Source organism: Ursus arctos, unplaced genomic scaffold (assembly GCF_023065955.2).
Source record: "Ursus arctos isolate Adak ecotype North America unplaced genomic scaffold, UrsArc2.0 scaffold_15, whole genome shotgun sequence".
In the NCBI taxonomy this organism is placed as follows: domain Eukaryota; kingdom Metazoa; phylum Chordata; class Mammalia; order Carnivora; family Ursidae; genus Ursus; species Ursus arctos.
Window position 1 is genome coordinate 7337683 of NW_026622819.1, and position 22181 is coordinate 7359863.

The 22181-nt window shown below is 43.2% G+C and overlaps 1 protein-coding gene across 4 annotated transcripts in view; it reads right to left on the reverse strand.

The window, feature by feature from the left end:
- The window catches only part of SEMA5A (semaphorin 5A), a 477069-nt gene that overhangs the window by 350893 nt on the left and 103995 nt on the right, over positions 1 to 22181 (reverse strand). For 2 of the 4 annotated variants that reach the window (XM_057312158.1, XM_057312156.1), the window contains exon 2: positions 17544 to 17635. The exons of the other annotated variants lie outside the window; for them this stretch is intronic. The gene's annotated coding sequence lies outside the window, so the exon portion shown is untranslated. The remainder of the gene's footprint in view (positions 1 to 17543; positions 17636 to 22181) is intronic. 4 annotated transcript variants of the gene reach the window in all.

Here is a 22181-nt window from a genome sequence, read left to right on the forward strand (position 1 = left end):
ATGGCCGTCACAACTGGGGGATGCTACTGACATCTAGTGAACCGAGGTCGGGGCTGCTGATAAATACCGTGTAACGTAGAGGAAAGCCCACCCCACCCCCACCCCCACCAAAAAAAAACAAAAAACAAAAAACTATGCAACCCAAAATGTCAATAGTGCTGAGGTTGAGAAACTCTGCTTTCAGTGACATTAAATAGAAAAAAAAAAAGATGGAATTAAATAGCATTATGCACTGTAAGGAAGAAAGGAATTGGTAAGACCCATGACCAGATGTAATCATCAGCCCCCTCCCCGCCCCCGCCCCTTGTGATTCCGATCAAAGCGCAGCCACGTCCTGGAAAATCCTGCCAGGGAACAGGAAATGTCCTTTATCATCCACACTTGTCATCTGCTCTCCATAGACCACAAATACTGAGGACCACTGAGCTACAAGCTCCTTAGCACCGAAACCTGTCTCAGCTCCCAGAGCAGGAAGCCTGGTAGAGTCACTGGACAACTTTATAATTACCTTTTATATACTATACAGATTCACTCTTTATTCCACCGTGTAAAAAATAAGAGAGGCAATTTATAGCAAGCATTTCAACTCTCCGCTGTATTATTTTAAGATGCTGTGGCTTTTACATTTTACCCGGAAGAAGCTGCACTAGAATAAATAAAAACAGTTGGACACGAGTCACAGACAAGTTTTTCAAAAAGCATATTCTCGACATCATAAGCTGCAAGTTCTAATTAAATGCGCCATCCTACTGGCTTGTATATGCAGAATATATCTCCCACTTCCACTTATGCACATCATCTGCTTTGCTACAACATTTCTTTTTTTTTCTTTCTCAAATAAGTCTGCATTTATTTAAGCCTTAAGTGGGATCCTGCTTTGTGCTCTATTCCCCACGGAGTCTAGTTATTCCTCAGCATTGCCTGTAATTCGCAAAGTAGACACTGGCTCCCACTTCTTGAAGCTTCCAAACTTAACGGGAGTAAGAATGATCATGAAGGTTGAGTTCCACTGATTCCATAACTGCATTCCTCTTTTGAGACATTTTCCTTCACTTCTATACCATATCTTAATCACCACTGATCCCAGGATCCACACATTCCCTGCCTACTGGCCATTCTGATTGGTAATTTCATTTTAAAATGTATTACATTTCTCTTGTCTTCACTCAGGCTTTGGTAATAAATTACCACAGACTGGGGGGCTTAAATAACAATTTATTGTCCCAGTTCTGGTGGCTGGTAAGTCCAAGACCAAGGTGTGAACACGTCTGGTGTCTGTGAGAGCCTGCGGTCTTCTCTCTGTGTTGTCACAGGCAGAATGGGGAGAGAGGTAGCAAAGGAGAAAGCCATCTCTCTCATGTCCCACGATAAGGGCATGAATCCCACTCGTGAGGGCTCAACCATCACTTCCCCAAAGGGCCCTCCTCCTCACACCATCCCACTGGGGGTTAGAAATTCAATATAGGAAGTTTGGAGGGACACAAACACTCGGTCCATAACACCTCCTATATGCAAGACGGAGCAAAAATAAGGGCTCACCTCCCATTGTCCATGTTCTTTGCCTCCACACCAACGGTATTTGGTTTCAGGGTGTAATGATCAGATCCCTTCCGATGACTGCAATCAATGTACTTGCCATTGCCCACAATCCCTGCCACCCAACAGAAATGTTCTTGATCCTTGGCATGTGACAACTGCCATTATAGATGACAGAGACTGGGGAGACACAAGCTGTAAGCTCCCTAGGAATGGAAACTCTGATATCTATGTCTTTCCACACCAGAGAACAATAAACTAGTGGTAAATAACAGCTCCTGATGCCAATGAGGGGTAGAAAGTGAGGGGTAGAAAGTCCCAGAGACGAGCAGCTAAGAGGGACTCAGGTGGGTAACAAGCATCTTCACCATTCAGGTCAAAGTAAAGGACAAAGAGAATGTCTGGCCAGATTCTGCTTCACCTGGGAAGTAAGGACGAGGCAGAGAAAGGAAGGTACAAAATCCTCCCCAAGGTCCTACTAAGGGAGGAAAAAGGCACCTCTGACCCAAGGATCAGAGGGGACAAGGCGATGATGGCGTTCAGATGCTGACTGCCTAGCTCCCCCATATTCTTAAGCACAACCACACAGCCTCATCTGTCTCCGTGCAAACCCCAGGGGTCACACACAGCCTACAGACCAGCCTGCTAGTACAATGACAGCAGGGACAGAACAGGAGGTGCCACCCTCTTCCTGGGGCCTGCACGCGTGTGCTAGTGCACGGAGATTTACAAGTCTAGAAATGACACCCAAATGACTTCTGTTTATTCATCTAGGGAGCATTTCATTTCCTCCAGAATCAGCATCTGACAAGATACAGAAAAGCTCAACGAGATCTACCCATAGCCAGCAAAAACAAATCAAGCTTTCGGAAGAGAAAATTAGGAACAACTTTTGTTTGTGGTGTCACGGTGAGAAAAGTGACGACGAGAATAGACACTTTTTGATGTGCATCCCAAAAGCCCTATTTGCACATCTGCAGCCAAATGGCTGGCTTCGGGATGCGCTCTGCTGGGCCCCCAGCGGCCACATGGATTCCAGATGCAGGTCTAATAAAGGAAGGGGGCTCGTTCCAAGGCAACACCACGGCCTGTCGCCGTGGTGCCATTTGCTGGTACACGTGCACACACGGCGCTCCATCCTGGACCACATGCAAAGCACAAGAGCTCTTCCAACAGTGGCCCAGGGCGGCTGCGGAACCTCACGGAAGCCCCCACCTGTGCCACCGACTCGTGCGCATGCGCGCACAGCCACCAGCGTCCCTCCTGTTCGCAGCAGCGGCGTGCATCCCCAGAGTGCTGCCGGGAGGCCGTATGATGTTCAGTCTCTCTGTTTATACAACACCCCGTGAAGACAAAGTTAGGCGTTCCCCATTATAATTTACCTTAATTATAGTCCTTGCCATTACCCATAACACACAAGGCAATTATGGTATTTGCACAGAGAGAAAAGGAAACACAAGAAAAGGAGACACAGGAAGCATTTTTTCTTTACTTGTCCGGGGTTATTTGTGTGTTGGAGAGAAGGGGAAATATTAACTATCTTCTATCAAATACCTAAGGGCCGACTTAAAGATGTCTAATCCACTGCTGGTGAACGTTGATCTCCTAAGAAGAGGAAGTTTAAAAGAAGAATGAATGTCATCAGAAGACAGTCACAAAGGATTCCTCACATTAGGAAGCAATAGTTGGGGGTGGAGAAGAGTGTACAACCCTTGCAGGAGTTCCTTTAGGCCCTTGAAAGAAATGCAAAGGCTCTGCGAAGCTCTTACTTGTATCCAGACCTCAGCTAAGACCAGAACAACAGGGTTGGAACTCATGGTCCCCAGATTCCCACACCTTCATACTTCTGCAAGCTCAATGCCAACTGCTGGGCCATTTCTTAGAAGCTGCTTCTCCCCCTACCTACATAACCACTGTCAATAGTCTAGCAGACACCCTTCTAAGAGCTTTCTCTATGTTCACGTGATCACATACAAACATGTATACAGACTAAGACGATGAGGGTCTTCCTGCTGAAAAATAGGGTCTACTTTTCTCACTTCATATTATAAAAATCTCTGAAATTAACCAGGTGTGATTTAAACTAATCTTTAAATGGATACACCATATCTGAGGCATTCTTACAATCTAATTGATACATAACCTATAATTCTTGATGCATCCTCAACATGCAAAGTAGTTTTCTGAGGGCTCTGAGGGCTCTGAGGGCGGGCACTGAAAACAAAGCTACTATAAACACCCAATACACATACTCTTCTCTATGTGTGCTTGCATTTTTATTTTTGTAATCTGTATTCCCAGAAGGGGTACTACTGGGTCAGAGAGTTTGTGTATTTTTAGTAGGAACTGTCAGACTGCTTTTCCAAAAATGTAAACAATTCACATTTCCATCGGGAATGGGTGTGAGTTCTCTCTATCAGCATCTTTACCATCAGGGGTTTCGTTTTTTGTTTTGCCAGTCAGAAGAAAGGAATTTCAGCTGTGGATGGACCATCATTTCATCTACTTACTGGACATCAGAATTCACTCATATTTGAATTGCCGGTTCATATCTTTGCCCATTCACTTGTGGGTTGTTTGAATCTTTCTTATCAATTGATTCCTCTTTGTAGATTAGGGATGTGAACCTTATGTCTATCACATGCGCTGCAAATACTGTCTCTATGTCATATCTGACTTGTTAGATTGTTTCCATTATCTTTTAGCAAAGATTTTTCATAATGACAACCAAATCACATTCTAGCTCTTATGTTGCAAAAAAAGAGAAAGAAACAAGCAGAAAATTCCCGATCTGCAACTGTTAAAATGAAGACTAAAAATCCACTGAAATATAAACTTGAACAGAATCCAGTATAAATAAAACTACATGTCTAAAAATGCATTCCTTGCCATTGGCACAAAGGTGCTCTCTACCCTTCCTGGGTTAACAGGAGCTCGATCACACAGAAAGTCAGCAAGGTAGCTGGTCCAATGTCTTGCGGTGGATGCCATATTGTGTCACTCCACAATTCCGAAATCTGGGCAAAGCATTTGTCTGGGGCGCTTTCAGCTGCAAATCCTGCTCTGTGCTGACCAGAGGATGGACTCCTTGAGCAGAACCCAGAGAGACCCCGTGTGACATGCTTTGCCCAAAACCATCTCCAGCATGGGACAATCGAGTGCCCTGAGAGGGGGACAGTGTGAGACAGGGTGAATCTGGAAGAAGGGCTGACTCTCTGTTTCGTTTAAGATGGTATGTGTCATCTTTTTCTCCACCTTAGAGAAAAAGCAAAAAGAATGCTAACAACAGGATATGTCCACCAAAGAACTGCTTTCTTTCTTTGTCATTATGAATTTTTGTTACTCAGTTCTGTCATCTTCCAGAATTTTCCAAGTAATAAAGTCACAGGCTTTCATGTTAGGTGGTAAAGAGGGAAATAAAATACATTGATCATTCCACCTGACTCTCCCAGGCATCTTTTAGTATTGTTGGCTTTTTGTATCCTGTTGGATTTTTTTTTTAGATTTTTATTTTTATTTATTTGTCAGAGAGAGAGACAGCGAGAGAACGCACAAGCAGGGGGAGCGGCCCGCAGAGGGAGAGGCGGTCTCCTTGCCGCGCAAGGAGCCCAATGCAGAACTCGATCTCAGGACCCTGGGATCATACCTGAGTTGAAGGCAGATGCTTAACTGACTGAGCCACCCAGGCATCCCTTTCCTGTTGGATTTTAGTCAGATCATTATTGCTATCAACAATAAAGAAGACACTTTGTAGTGTTTCTAAACCCAAAAATGGTGGAATAAAATTAGTCTTAAATGGACAACAGAACCCCCTTTCACCTCACCAACCCCAACCAAAAGCCTGGGTCAACTATGAAATCTTATAAGCACGGGTGATATGCTCTCTGGCCTCACAGACAGCTTGTGAGCGAGTTTTAAAAGGCCTGATCAGTTGGGGGCAAATTCCACCTTTATATTTTTCTGCCCACAGTCAGCTTCACATTACTCATTTGAGAAGAGTCACGAGCACTAGCTGTACACCTGAGATCTGAACACCACGGCTCAAGCAGGGAACGGAGATCACATCACGTTAAAATGCAGGCTTATGAGTGAAGGTGCTGCAAGCTTCCTTCTGACCCCCAACTGAGCTGTTCCAAAAGGCATTCTTGAGAAGTGATTCTCAGTCTCTAAAAATAACACGAATTTTTTTTAAATGGGATCTATTATACACAATAATGCCTATAGTTAAAATGATAATACTGTGTTGTATACTTAAATCTGTTGAGAAAGTAGATCTTAGATTAAATACTGAGTGGCTCCGTTGGTTAAGCAGTTAAGCATCTGCCTTTGGCTCAGGTCATGGTCTGAGGGTCCTGGGATCAAGTCCCATATCCGGTTCCTAGCTCAGCGGGGAGCCCGCTTCTCCCTCTGCCTGCTGCTCCCCCTGCTTGTGCTTGCTCTCTAAAAAATAAATAAATAAAATCTTTTTAAAAAATAAAAATAAATTTAAAGAAAACAGTATTTTGGGGAGGTCATGGATATGTTTAAGGCCCTGATGCTTACGATGGTTCACAAACTCATCAATGTATGTAAATACACGTTTAAATATATTCTTTTTATTGGCTTTTATAAGTCAATCGTACCTCAACAAAGTAGCTTTTAAAAACTGAGATCTTTTAGATTATTTATACACTACTTTCTATACACAGGTATATTTCCCACGAAATGATCCCCTGGAAAAAAATAACTTATTCTTCAGTTCAGCTTATCTATTTTAACCAGGGCTGGATCCCAGTGCCTTACAAGTTACGTGTGTCCTTTTCACAAAGGTCTCTGTGCGGATGCTTGATGCTCAAACCCATTCCTCCTCAACACACAGCCCTGCATCCTGCTTTACTGCAGAACACAGCTGCCCTGGGGAAGCTTAATGGCCAGTGTCAAATCTTATTTTCACTAACTAAGAGAAAGGTGAGCTTTCACCTTTGCATGAATAAGCCAAATGCATTTCTCTTTGATAGAAAATCAAAGTTCTAAGCCACTGACAAAACTCTGGTGACACCCTGAGTTTCATCACTCTGATCCTCTGATAAAAGGCGTTAACAATGCTAGTGGGGTTAACAACTCATCGCAAGAAATCAGACGCGGAGTGGCTCTCCGGCCGGCCACATTATCCGCCGCATTATTATTAACACCATGTCAGAGTCTCCTACCCAGCACATTGCAAACGCTCATAGAGACTGATTTAGGCAACAAATACGCTGCCTGCTCCCGGCACTGACACTGAGAACGTGAAATGGGTTGGGAAAAATACTCGACGGGCCTCCTGGATACTGAACTTTCACTAGCTCAAGGTCCTTAGAAAAAAATATACAATAATTAAAAGAGCAGGATGAGAAAACAGCAGGGCAGATTTTTATGTCAGACGGCAGCATTTTGGTAACAAGGAAAACGGGCTGGATCGTTAAAACCTGTGTCTTGCCTTGCCCCACGCCTCCCAAGACTCAACTGGGGAGAGACTGCATTTACAAAAAACAGCCTGAACTGCTAATTGGGAGGAAAAAAGCAAAATAAATGCTGACAAGAACTCCCATCTCACACTTCACTGTGAGAATCTGACCTTATTTTCTATAACCAGAATGGCGTTTAATGTTGCAACCATGAAGATTTTTTTGGCTAAGATGTTGAATGAAATCTCTCTCAAGGGGCAGAATTACCTTCGGGACTTTTTGTCACTTTTAAGATCACTTCTGAAGTACCAAAGCACTACAGTATCAAGTGAGGTATTATGAAGAGCTCTCCAACAGATGCTAGGACACCCCCCCCCCAAACGTTGTAGCACCTGCGTTTCTGTCTACAGCACCATTTTCCTGCCTCTGGTGTATCCTAGGGAAGAGCCCTGGACTTTAATACCGTGGATATGTCTGTGCCTCCCCAAACTACCTTGTTCCAATCATTTGCAGATAGTCCAGACTCACAAATCTGCCTATTCTCTCCAACTGGATGAGAAATGAAAGCTGTCAACCCAAAATTAACATGGCCCAAGAAAATTCTTATTTTTCCCTCCAAAGCGTGTGCTTCCCCCAACCCCAAGACTTCTATCTCTGTAAATGGTCCACCATTCACTGACGTTCTCAAGTCCAATACCTACAATTCGTTCTTAGTTTTTCTTCCTCTCTTCCCCAATGCCCAAGCCAGAGTACCATTGACTCTACTTCTAAAAACATGTCAAAACCATCCGATTTTCTCCATCTTGACCAACCACACCCCAGTCTGTGCCACCATCACGCCTTACTTGGTCACTTGTGATGGCCTTCTAGCTGGTCTTCCCGCTTCCCCTCTTGCTAACCCACCATCCACTTTCCCAACGGTAACTCTGACAATTTTGAATGACAGCTGAAAAATGCAAACAAATCCAGCTCCTCCACAGATTCTACCAAGGCTTCTCAACGCCCATAATGAACATCCGCATTTGCTGTCCTGTCCTACAAAGCCCTACACGCTCTAACTCTCACCCACCTCTGTGGTCACTTCACACCACTCTCCCCTTCCTCACTACACACAGGCCAATCCAAAGTTGCCCGCTACTCACTCTCTATCACATGACCCAGTCGGGGTTCTCTGCACAGCACTCACCACTACACGATACTCTTCTTCTTTGTTGTGATATAATTATTGCTTATGGTCCAACTCTCCCACCTAAAATGTATGTTCCACGACAACTGGGAGCCTCTCTTGTTTACCAGTGTATTTCTAGTGCCTGAAACGATACTATCCACTGTATGTGCTCCATAAATGTCTGCTTGGAGATGGGGAGGTGGGGTGGATACAGATTATTTCACCTTGCCAGTTTCCTTACAACTTTCAAGAAAAGGGGTCAGTGTTTTACATCAATAACAGAAACATGATTTCCAATCAGACATTACTTGCGATGCCCGCTAGTCCTCGATGACCGCCCCATATACAGGAAGAGATGTAGGAGAGTCACCATTTGTTTATACAGATGTTTATCCATGAGGGATCTTTGTTTGAGATTAACCACCAATCATGTGTTTTCTGCAAGAAAATTACACAGTGAGAGTGGGTTCTAGCCCTCAAAATATCTGCTAGCTTAGCGAAATAAGACCAAGACACTATTTGCAGAAACCTATAGTAGCTTTAGTTTGCAGCATTTAAAATAAGTGGGTTCTACTGCTTTACAGTTCTTGGCCATAATATTCGGCCAGGGGAGCTCCCTTGGTGACCTTTACAAAATAAAGGGGGTGAAACACATACTGGATTAAGAAAGTACATGTTATCTGCTGGGCTCAGCCATCCAGATGACCTTTGCGTGACCCTGGCGAGTTTCTCAACTTCTCCATGCCTCAGTTTTCTCACTTCTCAACTGGGGATAACATTAGCACCTGCTCTGTATGGTTGTTGAGAAGATGAAACAATACAAGTAAAGCAGTTGTAGCAGTGCCTAGGACACAGTGAGTGTTCAAGTAATGTGAGCCATATTATGAATTACTACCAGGTTATTACCAGTGGCTTATATAATGTATCATACTATGAAACACTGCAGAATCTTTATTAAATTTGTACTGTCATCGCTACATTAGGCAGGACTGTTGAATGACGTCCACTGGTGAACTGGTCCAAGACCTTCTTCAGACCCAAACAGGGGTGAGCACTGCAGATAGGTGGAGGTGACCTACGAATATTGGCCCTGTGCATTTTCTACACCTGGGGAACTGGCCTGGGCTCAGGCAAAGGAGAAAAAACTACTCCAAATCAACCAGATCTCTACAAACCAGGCATCTGTGGGTAGAAATGTTCCTTGTAGGTGTATCTGACCATTTAGGATTGGCTTAAAAAAACAAAAATTACTTTGTAAATGCTCTGCCGTAGAGACAGACTGTGAGTAAGAAAACAAGAGTCAGTGGGGTGTTTGGGGGGGCTCAGCCAATTAAAGGTCCAACTTTTGATTTCAGCTCAGGTCATAATCTCGGGGTTTGGGTTGAGCCCCACCTTGGGGCTGCTTGGGATTCTCTCTCTCCCTCTGCCCCTCCCACCCCTGATCACAGGCACACTTTCTCTCTCTCTCAAGAAGGAAAAGAAAAGAAAAGAAAAGAAAAGAAAAGAAAAGAAAAGAAAAGAAAAGAAAAGAAGAGAGTCAAAGCTAGAATACATAAAAGACACTGAACATTACAATCACAAAACAAAGCTACTACATCATAATTCATAATTACTATGACATCCCAGAAGAAACTTCTAAGACCTTCGCACAGAACTTTTTTACACCTAGATTATGAAATAATCTTAGAAGAGCATAATATAGTACATAAAATAGAAAGTTATGAAAAGACATGTAATCAGCTCCTAGAAAATATGGCAGTGGAATGAGAAAGCTAGCAGATAACTATGTATCAAATTAAGTTAAGGAGGAGAGCATTCCAGAAAAATAGAGAAAAGTCATAGTTATCTGGGAGAAAAGAACTAGACCTGCCACTAAAAAGATGCTTGGTTCAATGAAGATACTTTAGAATGAACACTAATACAAGGAACTGTGTGGTCATTCACACGCTTCACAGTTGTTGTTCCTTCTTGTCTGGCGCCTACTGTGTGCGTGCCCTGTGAACACAATGGCAGCAGGGCACAGTTCCATATTCTGGGATGGCAGATAAAAAGGTGGGCAACTGTCCATGCTGTCTGGTGAAAAACGTGTGTGTGTGTGTGTGTGTGTGTGTGTGTGTGTGTGTACATGCACCCACACACTCACGTGTGCTCATAGCACCAAGTTCATGAAAGATCATTTATTTAAAAGGTGCGGCATAGCTGTGGTTTTCGTGGATACTTTAGCAGCCCTCAGTTACTTTACCAAAAAATGCAAAGCTAAGCCACAATGCTGGGCTTCACCACACTGTTGTAGACATTTATTTCATTAATTGCAATCCTGACCTAGTGGCCATCATGAGTCTTAATAATAGCACGATCTCTCTATATCTGTATATATAAACCTATATGCCTACATGTCTACATGTATATCTCCATGTATCATTATCTACATCTCTAGATCCATGTCTATATCTATATCTATGGCCATCTATATCTATACCTTTGTGTCTATCTACCTACATCTATCTACATTTATGGCTTTATCTACATCTATCTCTCTACAAATATATATACACATTCAACTGACACGGATTTGCGCTCCCAGCATGGCAGGGACTCCATAAAGATACATCACTGTTGTTTTTTGAACATGTACATTTCAATAAGTAATTTACGGGAAATAGGACTTCAGGGTTCTGAGCCTGGCTCAGCTCCATGACCTGACAGTCATGCTGTGCTGTGCTATTTTTACGTTTAAGAATATCTACTCCTTGAAGATGATACTGATGAAATTCGTGACACTGACAGGAGGTCCGAATGCCGAATTCAAGAAATGTAAATGCCAGGAAGGAACTGACATCTGATCCTGCCATGCAGGGGAGGGGCCGCTGGTCTCCTTCCACGTGCTGTTTAACTACTGTTACCTTCCTCTTCAGCCATCTTCACGTCTTATAGACAACCATTAGGGAGAAAGAGGCTTCAGAGGGACTGCACACTCTATCCTCTCTAAGATACACTATGAAGAATGGTCACTTCTACTGGAAGATGGCAACGACGACTGAGAAGGCAGGAGACTAGATTATTCAGGCCTCAGCTGGACAATTTGGGGACAGGCTATAATGGCTTCAGCAAATCTAATTATTTAATTATTGTAAAATCATGAAATAAACATCTTAAATGCAGCACAATCAGAAGGCTAGAGAGGCACATTTTTATTGCACTCTTAAGGACCATTAGAGTAAGTTATGTTTTACAAAATTTCAGTCTAAATCACTTCATTAAATAACACATACGTAATGAGTGCTTATTGTGTGCCAGAGTGTTAAGTACTGGGAAGAGAAATGCAATCAAGCCAAAGGCTTTGCAGTCTGAATAGAAAAGACTACATGTACACCACAAATACAACAGTGAATCCCACGTTAAATTGCCATTGTGGGGACATGCACAGGACTGTGGGACACAGAGGGAGTGCAACTTTATTCATCTGGTTATGGAGAGGGAACAGAAAGGTCCAGAGAGGTGACATGCGAACTGAGAAAAGGTGAAGTAGCAAATATCCACCCGCCAGACAATATGGGGAAAATTATACCGAACACATCAACTATAGTTGGAAGTAGAGGGGGAATAATCCCATTCCTTCCTCATGCAGACAAGGTCATAGACTTCCAGGCCTGTACCCAAATTAGAAATAGGGTTTTTCTCACCCAGTTTGGAAAATCCCCAAAAGATCTATCCATCCTTCCATCCATCCATCCATCCATCCACCCACTCAAACATCCAACCATTCATACCTCTATAAATCCACCCATTCAACAAATAATTACTGATAGCTTTTTACTTCTTGGGCTCTTCTCTATGCCTGGAGATGGACCGGTGATCAAAATAGGCAAAAATCTCTGCCCTCGTGGAGCTTACACTGGGGGGAGGGCAGAAATTATGCAAATGGTGGGGATGGTGGGCAAAGAGGCAAGGTCAAGGTACTGAACGCTCAGGGACTCTAGCGGGCAAGGGGATGAGCAGCTGAGGTTAAGAGGAAATGGCCAGAGATGTTTAGGAATCACACCAAGGAAACGTGCCCTGAAACCAGATGAAGAAAGCACTTCAAAGAAGAGGGAGGGATGAGCATAGGAATGCTGAGTGACTGACTGACTGACTGCCAAGTGCGATGCTGACGCAGCCGTGACTCCTTGGGTCAGCAACATGACGCTAACCAGTGACCTGAAGAGGCAGTACTGTTGGGAGACGGGTAGTCAAAGTGAGTTCAAGAGGAAATGCAAACGCAGGAATTAGGGACAAGAAATATAAGCAAGTGCTTTTAAGGAGTTTTTCCATTTAAAAAAAAAGGGGGGGGGAGATGTGGGTTGTAGCTGGAGGGGAAATGAAAATCAACAGGTTATTTTTTTTTTTAAGATGGTAAATATTTGCATTCCTGTTGGAAAGATCCAGCAGAAAGGGGAAAATGAAAACTGGATGATGCTGGAAAGAGAGGGAGGAACAATTTAAGTACTATCTTTGAGTAGGAGAGAAGGAACGGAGTATTGGTGCCCAAGCTAGAGGCATGGCCTCAACTAGACTTAGTCTGTGTGGCCACCAGGTGACTGGCCAGCTTGAGAAGGTGCCTCACCTGCCACCCATCCCTGTGGCAGAGAGGTGGCTTGCTGTGGGAGGAGGAGACACAGTTCTCAAAAGACACATGGCCTCTGAGCCCTGACAAGGCAGTCACCCCCCCAATCCAAAAAAAATAATATAAGCTTGGTAAAAACGTAGATGTACCCACCTAATTTCTGAATGCTAGAAACATTCACTCTTCTTAGATACCCTTATATGAAAATATGGTGGTATTTACTTCCCAGAATCTCCTGGCCATCTTTCCAACCTTTGCTTTCTCTGCTTCGGCTTAACCAATAATGGTTACTATCCAAGCTGTAAGCAAAAGCAAATGAAACAAAATGACTCTGATCCCTTTGTGGCCTGGAAGGCTACAAGAGACACAAACACACATGAAAACCACATGAAAAGCTCCAGTGGATAAAACATGAACTGATGAGGTTTGCAGCCCTGCAGCTAGAGAAGCCTCTCCAGCACTCTGATCTGGAGGCCACAACACAGGAAAACCCCAAGTCCCATGAAATGCAAAAATCCAAACACAGGGTCATTTTTTATGCCCTTACGAAAATTTCTGCCAAAAAAGATCGTACGCACGGTTTAATCAAGGGGGCACTGCCTTACGAGCACATGTTAATCTTCAAATCCAAGCAATTAACCCCACACACATCTGCCCCTCTAATGGGTGTGTGAGAATGAACAGCACACGTACGCCGTCACCAGCCGGACTCAAACATGAAGTGAAGGAAAGAAAATGGATTTTGAAGTTGACCACCCATCTGTGATTCACAAATATTTATACTGGTCGTAAAGCCAGAACAAAACAGACTTGGCAGACACTCACCTAAACAAATGAGGAAAAGGGCCAAAATCCCACACAGGAGAGACTGCAAGGTTTCCCCAGCTCCATAATGGGAATTCGACACATTCTAACGTGGACGGTTAGACAATTGTCCTGTCAGTGAACTTGGGAAATGAGGAGTGAAGTGCATGTGACCAGCCAAATCAGACCTGCAAGAGCCTCTCCAGATAGCCTCCTGGAGATTTTCCATCAGGCTGACGAGGCAACAGGACAGGAATAATAAGGAGTAGAGTCCACAGCTTTAATATTTCTCACATTATAATGACAGGCTCAATCTTTATCCCAAAATACAACCACTCAGCATGTTTAAGCAAGTAATGCACCTATGTCAGTAATATACACAAAAATGTACCAAAAATATCACGAAATAAAATTCCGATCAGCACAGCAGCACCAACTGAAACACTGAGGGCAACTCAGCGAGCATGTCTATTTTCCCATTTAGTCTCTTTGTCTCCACAAACCCAATCAAGTGTCTCATTGCCTCTTCCCGCTCTCCACTGGTGTTCTTTCATTTTCCTGATTTTACAGCCAAGAAATCTAGAAAACCAAGAAAAGTAAAGCTAGAGACCTGAGCTGTGGTCAGATCTGTTCAAAGCCAGGTTAATCTCCAAATCAAAAAGAGAAATCTAGTCAATTCTCTCTCTTCTGGAATGTATAAACTAGGAAACCACTGTTTCAGGCACATGATAATTCATAATTAAGTTAATATTTTAGGTGAGTGCTCGAAACTCAACGAGTGAGGACATCAACCAATACATACATGATTCCCCCAGCACTGTCTCTGTCCTGCACTCACACCACATAACATTTAACGCAAACACCAGATTAGGTACAAACATGAGATAAGAGGAAAAGCACCGTGATAATGACTTAATCATATCCAGCATAATGGGTTAAGTTCTATTATATAAAAAGTACTGACACACAGTTGTTAAAAAATATAGGTAAAAGCTATAGGACATCTCAAAATGCAAAACTTAACCTTTCCCTAACCAAGGGGATTAATGAAAGAATGAAACAATTTCAGTTGTCCGGCCATAAATTAGATTTCTACTTGTAGAATGAAGCAATGTGCAGCTGAGATCCCTCATTCATACAAATATCTTAATTGTCTGAACTTCCTCATTAGAGTAAAACTGGGGGTGGGGTAGATTTTTGTGAGGAAAAAGAAAGGTGGACTATAACTATGAGAGAAATTACAAAGAACAGGATCTATTTTTAAATAACTGAGCTGTTCTCTGAACTCCAGAGATGAATATTTGTAATAATATCAGAAGAAAGTAAAGGAAAATCTTTATTAAATTCCTAAGCACGGATTTCATTATGAAAAAAAATATCTGGCAACACTGTAATAAACTTCTTTAAATTTAAAAGGATAAAGTCAACAAGCAAATGAAGTGGGGAAATATTAACAACAAAGAGTTAATATTCTTAAAAACAAATTCTGGTGCTGGGTATTAAGGAGGGCACATATTGCATGGAGCACTGGGTGTTATACGCAAACCATGAATCATGGAGCACTGCATCAAGAACTAACGATGTACTGTATGGTGACTAACATAATAAAAAATAAATTTAAAAAAAAAACAAATTGTTAAAATTTATAAGAAAAGTGCTGAATCTCAATAGCTAAACAAGTATAAAATAAAGACAAACAATTATCTTACACATGTATGTTCCCTCTCTCTCTCTCTCTCTCTCACCTTTCTCAAAGTTAATGGTTAATTATCACATAATTAAGGGGCACCTGGGTGGCTCAGTAGGTTGAGCATCTGACTCTTGATTTGAGATCAGGTCATGATCTTGGGGTTGTGGGTTGGGACCCCGAGTTTGACTCCATGCTGATCCTCTCCCTCACCCTCTGCCCCTCCCCCATGCTCACATGTGCTTTCTCCCTCTTAAAAAAAATCGCATTAAAAAAAAATTCAAATAACATAATGAGTAAACAATGGAACATATCAAAATGAAGGAATAGACAAAAAAAATTAACGATGCTCCATGATAGTGAGGTTTTAGCAAAAGAGACTCTCTAACACATTACTGGTGAAGCACAAATATCTACAATACTTGGGCAAAGCCAGTTGGCAATCTTACCGAAAATGCTTGGTTTTGAAATAGTAAGTCTCTCACAGCTATTGTGACCTAATGAATCAACCTCCAATAAACGAAAGCTTGATAATAGTGGTCCTCATGAAGCGTATACTTTACGCACCAAATGTCTCCTCTTCACAAAGTAGGCCATAGTGTGAGCTAGGAGAAGCTGGAAAGAGGACTGGACTCCAGGTATAGGAGTATAGGGGCGCCTGGGTAGCACAGCAGTTGAGCATCTGCCTTCGGCTCAGGGCGTGATCCCAGAGTTCTGGGTTCGAGCCCCACATCAGGCTCCTCCACTAAGAGCCTGCTTCTTCCTCTCCCACTCCCCCTGCTTGTGTTCCCTCTCGCGCTGGCTGTCTCTCTCTGTCAAATAAATAAATAAAATCTTTAAAAAAAAAAAAAAAGGAGTATGAGCTACCCTCCCCTTGGCATGAGACTGGGGGAAAGGACAGAGGGAGAGGGACGGAGACAATCCCAAGTGGGCTCTCACACTGGGCTGGATCTCACGACCCCAAGATCATGACCTGAGCCAAAATCAAGAGTCGGACGCTCAACTGACTGAACCACCCAGGAGGCCCCTCTTCACCCTTCTTTTTAGGTGATAACCAGTACAGTAGTTAGATAGGCCTTCAGGTGTCAGAAGTATCCTTTTGTAAGAAAAAGTTAAGCACAAAAACCAAAGGAGATCGCATCACCATGTTATCCCATGATTTACGTACATCAACCTTGTTCAAACTTGACTCACAAACATTTGGTTTCGCTCAAAATAAAAGAGGAAGATTTGATACCAGAACCCTTTTGAGCAACACAATTATCAGACAGTCCAAAATAATCGCATGTTTGCCCTAATAAGTATAAGCAATACTCTGTTTAAGGGTACAAAATAAAAATGTCACATTTAGAAACTATACAGAGACCAAAAGAGGAAATGCTATCTGAACTTACTTCATAAAAGAGCTATACTTTCTAGACTAACAAAATACACTGAAAGAACAATGTGTATCAAGCCTACTTTGAGCAAAGCTGCAGTCTAGGTACCTGCCTTATGCTAATACATTGGGGGCCTACAGACTTATGTCAAGCATTGGACACGAGATGCACTTAACTCTAAAGAGCAGGTTTTTGCAGTTACAATAGACTTCATTAAAAGTCACTTACGATTAAATTCTGAGCATCCAAGCCAGATTTTGTGAAAGGACTTATACCTACGGGCCACTAAAACATGCTCATTCTCCACATTGGGAGATCTGAGCACTGTAAGTGTGTAGATCAGGGCTCAGTAAACTCCAGCCTGCGGGCCAAATCCAGCCCAGCTTGCCACTGCCTCTTTGTAAATAAAGTTTTGCTGGAACACAGGCACATTTGCTCATTTACCTATTGTCCGTGGCTGCTTTCACGCCAAAACACAGGGTTGAGTTGAGTTGCTGAAACAGAGATTATACGGCCAGCAAATCCTAAAATACTGACTACCTCACCCTTTTCAGAGAAGTCTCCCATCTCCTGATTTACATTGCTGTTTGAAAAACGAATTTCTTAATATTCACTGTAAGCTTCTCTTTAAGGGCATTTTTTCCAAAAAGGGAAGAAATTAAAAAGCATGTCTGCTTTATTCTCAGAAAGCATTCCCTCGCGCTATGAGGTGGTATTATGTTAGAGTTAAGAACATGGGTTCAAATCCCAGCTCTGCCTCTGACTACCTGGGAAATTGTGAGCAGATTACCTCACCCCTCTGTGGCTCCATTCCTCTCTGAAAACTTGCTCATTCAGTGCCATTTTTAACAGCAGAGATAAGGTTACTCATCAGCTATCACAGGGTCTCAATCTACAAAACTGTTGGTGTCTTCATTTCCCATTGAGGTGTCTGACTTACCAAGGAGGGAAAGGGGGGAGCGTTTCCTGGATCATGTATCACACTAAGGATCCACAACACCTGGGCACTCAAGCCCAACTCACACGCCGGCACTTCAAAGGAGAAAAGAAAAAAACAGATCCCATTAATCCATTTTAAAGGAGGTTGTGGTCATTGCTCATTGATTCCAGAAACTTCCGTTAAGGCCCGGCACAACCAACAAGCTATTTTAGCAGTGTAAGATTAGAGCAAAGTGACCCAGGACAGCCTGGAAATCACAACAGGATAGCCCATGCACCGATGGGCTTCCTTCTTCAGAAAAAGAAAAAGGAAAATTCAAATGCTGTTAACGTATACAAACAACCAATAGGACCATCATTTCAAACCCATCTGAATTACTTTAAGCATTTTGAACATCAAATGTAGATTGGTTGTGTGAATTTACCCATTTTATGATGGCTCTTCCATCCCGTTTTGGGGTATATATTGTACCTTAAGTAATGCATTTGGAAAAAAAGAAGTAAAAGCAGAAGGTATAGAATAAACTATACCAAAAATTTAAATTTGTATTTTTATTCACACATTAATTTATTTGGTGCACAATGTGAGACTTTATTAGGAAAAGAACTGTAAACCATAAAAGCATTCACTTCACTAAAATCAAGTAATCTCATTCCACCAACTAATCGCCCCCAATATCTTCAATTTAGCATAAAAATCCTGAAAACTTAATACTCTAATGTGACAGAAAGACTACCGCAAGGCAGCAGCCTCGCTAGAACCATGTATGCCAGAAACTGAAGAAATGGGTTACTTTTCCTTTCTGATTCATAAAGAAATGTGTCCATTAGTAGTGAGGGATGCCTGTTACTTCAAATCCTGCCCTTTTAGGGCTCATGCGTGTTCTGTTGTCCCAGTTCACATAGTTTCTTTCTACTCCCCATGCTCTGCAGCTTCTGGCTTCCAATAAAGCAGGAACACACTGATGTTGCCTTTTCTGACACATACACTTGGGTAGCAGCTAGAATGATGATGAGAAAAAGGGAAGAAGAACTTCCCAGAACATTCTGGAACATTCTGGCTATTCCTCTCTGCAATGATTCCCACACTGTCTACTTTAGTCATTATCTAAAGGCCATCTGCCTGCAGAAAATAAACTGAATTACAGCATCTGGAAGTTTGTAAAATTTTATATCTGTTGAAATCAGCTCTTTGGAAGTCCTCAGGTTCAGAGGCCAGAGGGCAGTCAGTGGCTAAGTGACACTGTCTCTCCATGAGGCTTCCTGCCTCCATGAGGTGCCTTTGGTTAGTTCATGGAAAGCAAGGGGGCAATCCAAAGCAACACATTCAGAATTGCCCAGGAAGGCTCGCACGGCCCAGGTGCACACACACACTGAAGCATCGCCAAGTCCAGTGTGGTCCCAGCTGAGTCTTTGAAAGCCCGTGACATCATCCTTTGGACAGAAGGAGGTGCAGATGCAAATCCTTGAGGCCAAAAGAGGAGTAAGGGAGCTCTCCCCAAGGTAAGAAGGCATACTCAGCCCAGGAAAAATTCCTAGGAGTGGCCAATTCCTTTCTCACACCACCAATAACATCTCCTTCGGGTGTGGCAACAAACATGCTAGTTGGAACTTCGTTATAAAACGGCATGTTTGAATACACCATCATCCTCTCTTGAGCCCTACAATCTGTTTTAAAATTAGCACTAAAATTTCTTGGTATTTGTTTAGTTCGTAGCTAAGATTTAAGTGACAAAGTTGGACAGACCCACTCATTACTGCCAGGAATACCTGGCAATTTCTATAGCCTCACACATGTCAGAATTAAATTTAAAACAGGGCTGATAATGAGGCCTGGAGGCTAAGCCCTCCTCCCCTCCCTCAGTGTGGTCATAAATTAGCGGATGCAGTCCCCCAGCTAGGACATCCAAGAGTCATGCCTGCAGAGGACGGCCATCCCCTTAAATGCCAAAAGGCTCAGAGGCCAAAAAGGACACTGTTAAGAATTCAGAATCATTGACTCCAAGAGACAATTAGTGCAGGAAGAGGACATCCCAGCGCAATCCAGGCAAGGACGGTCTGCAGCACGGACAGCCGGATGTTCCTGATCCAACTTTCTTTTTTTTTTTATAATAATATTTTTTTATTATATTATGTTACTCACCATACAGTACATCCCTGGTTTTTGATGTAAAGCTCCATGATTCATTAGTTGCATATAACACCCAGTGCACCATGCAATACGTGCCCTCCTTAATACCCATCACCAGTCTATCACATTCCCCCACCCCCCTCCCATCTGAAGCCCTCAGTTTGTTTCCCAGAGTCCATAGTCTGTCATGGTTCATTCCCCCTTCTGATTACCCCCCTTTCTTTATCCCTTTCTTCTCCTACCGATCTTCCTAGTTCTCATGTAACTTTCTGACTTCGAAATCGAGCCCCTTCCTTGTGAGAAGGCAACACTCCTGTGGCAGAATGCCCAACACAGAGTTCACATGGCTTGGCGAGCAACACGACTCCCTTCAGAACTGGACGCTTCAACCGGAAACTCCTTCCCGCAGCAGGATAGGGGGGGATACACCCTGAAAGGTTCTTACTCTGCCTGTGTTTACATCAAGAGCGAAAAAGACATTTTCCCGCCCTGGTGCCTGATGATGGCCAAGCGAAGAGCACTGGGACCTTCTACTCTGCAAGGTCGACCATTTAAGAGGATGGCGTGCCACCCTCTAAAGGAATACACCACACTGGACACAACACCCGTGTGTGCCAAGCAGTGTAGACTGAGGAGCAGAAGCCATAGCAACAAGGCTGTGACCTTGTATAAGAGCTCAGTGAAAGTCACAAAGACGCCTTCAGGTCCTCCGGCTGAGCGCTCCCCTTCTCCCCACTAAGGTCATAGATTACCTGATGTGTAAACCATAAATCACTGACATATTTTCTAGAAAACTGAGAAGAAAGTCAAAAGGTAAAGAAACTACAAAGCCCCAAAGGGTTGCCTTGGGCTGGAGGTCGGAATATTTTAAAATGGATATTTAACTACCCATTAAATAAGAAATGGTTTATGTTTTATTAAAACAAAAATGTCCCCATTTGACTCAATTCCATATTATCCTTATTCTTTTCTTTTAGCTTAGTATCCACTTTAGTAGAAACAACATCCTAAGTCCTCTGCATCAGAATTCACAGTGAGAGCCTCACTCCAGAAAAACATTGCGTCAACACCCAAAGGCGCCCAGCGTCCCTGCACACGTGTGTGCCCAGCCGTGTGCCCAGCCGTCCCTGCAGCAGCCCTTCGTGATTTACAAACAATAGACCTTCCCTAGAAGTTGCACCCTGTAGCCACCTTCCCAGGCTCTTAAAACTGTCTCTTAATTGAAATGCATAAATAAAATTTAAACATCAATTATAACTTACTAAGTACCCATCAGCACGTGGCTTTCTGCTAAAATATGCAACCTTCCCAGCCCGACCTACTCAGAATGAGGAAAAATGTAGATTTAAACATTCTTCTAGAAACCAAAGGTCAGCTGAGCTGTGGCCTTTCTCCTACAGATACATGAGAGAAATTAAAATTCCAGGCCAGTCTTAAAAGCTCAGTTTAGAAATTGTACCACAGTAAAATCACAAGAAATAAAATGAAAATGGATGAGACCACCTGGCATCATAAAGATGTTTAATGGAGTTGTGGAAAGAAACCCCACCAGCTACAGGCTCAGAAAACCTATAAACTGTTGGACCAGGGTTTCCCAACTTGCAAGAATTTTACCAGTGGTCATGTGGCTCAACTAAGAGACATCTTGTCTTCAATCAATCAGTTAATTAACTGCCATACGGCCCCATGGCCATGGGTGGTAGGCGGTCAGAAGACAAAGCAAGAACCATTCAGGAGCTCATCCAAGACACTCTAGAATTGGTCTACACAATTCTGTAAAACTGAAATTGGAGGAAAGGGTGATTGCTTCCGGGCAGAAGAGTCAAGGAGAGCTTCCCGGAAGAAGAGAAATGTGATCTGGGATTTAAGGGAGAGGTAGGATATTCAAAGAGATGATGAAGTGTGTTTGCGTGGGGTGTATTACAGGCAAAGCCAGTGGGGGATGAGGCAGGAATACCCGAGAATCCTAGATGGAACGAAGAGCCATTTGGCCAGAGCCATGCTGGGTTGGAGCATGAATGTCTGGTACCACCCTTGGGACGGGGAGAATTGAGGAAACCCCAACTGTGGGGCCAACATACAGGAGACTGAATGGGGTCGGGGGAACAAAGCAACTCATCTAAAGTGGAAAGCAGAACTGGAGGGGCTGTTAGGACCACGGACAGAAAGCTGTCCTCTACTCACATTTGTGGGGGAAAACAAGAAAGTAATCAGGAGAATGGATTCCAGTGGGAACCAAGGCTGAAGAGCAGGAAGGGGCGGCATCAGGAGTGGCAGGCCACTGCCAAGTGTGGCCAAGTGGGGGGAGGCTCAAAGGAGCCACTCCACGGAGCTCTTAGACTTTAGAAAAGCAGGCAATTAGGGAATGCTATCATGAGAAAAAGATGAGATTGCATCCAAAGGAAGGGCATCATTGAAGGCTCAGTGAAGTACCAGAACGACAGCGGTATTTAGGACGATCAATATGGCAGCTCTGCAGAGGGACAGACAAGAAGGGGAGAAACCAAA